Source organism: Miniopterus schreibersii, assembly GCF_964146895.1.
Source record: "Miniopterus schreibersii genome assembly, chromosome: X".
NCBI lineage: Eukaryota > Metazoa > Chordata > Mammalia > Chiroptera > Miniopteridae > Miniopterus > Miniopterus schreibersii.
Window position 1 is genome coordinate 5,894,167 of NC_138104.1, and position 3,173 is coordinate 5,897,339.

The window sequence follows — 3,173 nt, forward strand, 5'->3', positions numbered from 1 at the left end:
ATCCCTGTGAGGTATTGGCGGCAGCAAGCTGAATTTGGGGTATGGAGACAAGATAGTCCCCAGGGTCTTTTGCTCCCCTAACATGCCTCAGAAAGATCATCTTTTGAACTAGACATCCAAAAATCCAGGCTGCCACTCAATTTGCTGTGTGATCTTGAGAAAATCATGAAAACTCCATAAGATTTTTTTTATCTACAAAATGAGAATTCTTATAACATATGCCTCACTCACAGGAATGTTGTGGTGTGCAAACAAGAGGTATAAGAAAATACTCAGGAGAGTGATAATAGCAAAAGTGTCAGATATCATTGCTGTCCTTACCTGGGTGCTCCCACCTCTTGGAGAAAATTCTCACCCTCAGCTGACACTGATGATGCTAAGGAATGGATCTATATGTGTATAGAACTCAGACTACAGACATCAGACTGGAATAAAGTATGTGTGTGTGTGTGTGTGTGTGTGTGTGTGTGTGAGAGAGAGAGAGAGAGAGAGAGAGAGAGAGAGAGAGAGAGAGAGAGAGATTTCTACTCTCTCTGAACCTCCAGTGGAAAGACTATTGTAACAAAGAAGGAAAGAAACAATAAATGAATAAGTGAATGAGTAAAAGCAAAAACAAAGTGAAAGGGTCTAGTTTTTTGCTGTAAAGAGGACCAAGATATAGTAAACAAACAAGTGTATATTGAGTGCCTACTGCATTCTAAGATGCCACATGGAGCTCTGAGGACTGTCAAGTGGGATGTATAAAGCTCCATGGGGGATGGAGGTATTAGTTTGGTTTGAAGGCCAAAGGCTACTGAAGAGAGTACAAGGTGACTAAGATTTGGTTCCTGTTCTTTAGGAGCTTCAACTGAATAGAGGAGATAGGATATGTGTATATAAATAATAGTAATATCCAGCAGAAAGTTATATTTAAAAGCAACTAAAATTCAATTCATAGAAAAACGTGGGAGCAGAATAGAGCACACATTTGTTCAGAAAGTACCCATGGAGAGAAATCAGTCCCCTGACTCTTTATTTCCTTGTTATAACAAAGCAGAGAGGTTGGAAAGCCATTTTGGTGGTGGGGGGGGCGGGTCAGTGGCATTTGTTTTTGAGCATACTGACATTCTTGGCCAAGGTTAGGTAGGTATAAGTTTGCTAACATTTTTGTAGGTTTGACCTTGCAGAGTATCTCTTTAGAGATGTCAGGTTATATCTCAGTCCCCATTCTCGGCTTGGCCTGGATGGGGGTTGGGGGTAGGACTGCCTCTTAATTAATGCTTGGCCTTCCCACTTACTACAAGGTGCAATGAAAAAATCATGGTGTCGGCCGGGACAGTCCCCATCTTTGCGCGCGCGTTAGAAGAGGTGACGCTGAGGTGGCCCGGCTCTGTGGGACCGGGACCTTAAAGATAGCCACAATGGCCGGAAATGGTGATGAAAAACTGGCTGGTCTGGAGGCCAAAATATGTCATCAAATTGAATATTATTTTGGTGACTTCAATTTGCCACGAGACAAATTTTTAAAGGAACAAATCAAACTGGATGAAGGCTGGGTACCTTTGGAAATAATGATAAAATTCAATAGGTTAAATGGTCTAACAACAGACTTTAATGTAAGAGTAGAAGCATTGAGCAAATCAAAGGCAGAACTCATGGAAATAAGTGAAGATAAAACCAAAATCAGAAGATCTCCAAACAAACCTCTACCTGAAGTGACTGATGAATATAAAAATGATGTAAAAAACAGATCTGTTTATATTAAAGGTTTCCCTACTGATGCAACCCTTGATGACATAAAAGAATGGTTAGAAGATAAAGGTCAAGTACTAAATATTCAGATGAGAAGAACATTGCATAAAGCATTTAAGGGATCCATATTTGCTATGTTTGATAGCATTGAATCTGCTAAAAAGTTTGTGGAGACCCCTGGACAAAAGTACAAAGATACAGATCTGCTAATACTTTTCAAGGAAGATTACTTTGCAAAAAAAAAATGAAGAAAGAAAGCAAAATAAAGTGGAAGCTAAATTACGAGCTAAAAAAGAACAAGAAGAAAAACAAAAGCTAGCAGAAAATGCTGAAATGAAATCTCTAGAAGAAAAGATTGGCTGCTTGTTGAAATTTTCGGGGGACCTAGATGATCAGACCTGTAGAGAAGATTTGCACATTCTTTTCTCAAATCATGGTGAAATAAAATGGATAGACTTTGTCAGAGGAGCAAAAGAGGGAATAATTCTGTTTAAAGAAAAAGCTAAGGAAGCACTGGATAAAGCCAAAGATGCAAATAATGGTAACCTACAATTAAGGAACAAAGAAGTGACATGGGAAGTACTAGATGGAGACATGGAAAAAGAAGCATTGAAAAAAGTCATAGAAGATCAGCAAGAATCCTTAAACAAATGGAAGTCAAAAGGTCGCAGATTTAAAGGAAAAGGAAAGGGAAATAAAGCTGCCCAGACTGGGTCTGCTAAAGGAAAAGTACAGTCCAGGGCAAGAACACTAAATTTGATAGTGATGATGAACATGATGAAAACGGTGCATCAGGACCAGTAAAAAGAGCAAGAGAAGAAACAGACAAAGAAGAACCTGCATCAAAACAGCAGAAAACAGAAAATGGTGCCGGAGACCAGTAATTTAGTAAACACATTTTTTATTCATTTTAATTAGGTTTTCAGCTGTGTTTGTCTTTGGAGGCTTTTAAAAAGAAAAACGAATTAGATCCACTTCAATGTCCACCTGTAAGAAAGGAACATTTTTTGTTGTCTAGCTTGTCTTTTTTTGTTATTCAAATGAGGATTTTTTTTTGATGTACAGTTGTATGTTATTTCAGATATCAAAAGAAAGATTCTTGTACTATATTGCCTTTGTAATATGAGAATGTATTAGTACAAACTAATAAAATATATACTATGTAAAATAAAAAAATTTAAAAAATCATGGTCTCTGTCACATACTACCAGCTCTGTGAATGTGGGCAAATGAAGACCTGTCTCAGTTTGCCACTGTAAGATGGGAGTAATAATACCCATTTTATATGGTCATTGTTAGAACATAGCACAGTACAGGGTATATAGCAATTGCTCAATAAATGGGGTAACTCTTGCTATGATTATTTATTGGTCAGAAAGTCAAATTTTAGTGCCATCCTGGGATCAGAGAGAAAACCTGGATTCATTAATAAACTTTCCTGG

General features: G+C 37.8%; 1 pseudogene across 1 annotated transcript; it reads left to right on the top strand.

Annotated features, from left to right (window-relative positions):
- The first annotated feature begins 1,354 nt into the window (after positions 1-1,354).
- Positions 1,355-2,736, top strand: LOC308551189 (lupus La protein homolog pseudogene; annotated as a pseudogene). Its single transcript has one exon. The product of its transcript is annotated as a lupus La protein homolog pseudogene (transcript).
- The last annotated feature ends 437 nt before the right edge of the window (positions 2,737-3,173 follow it).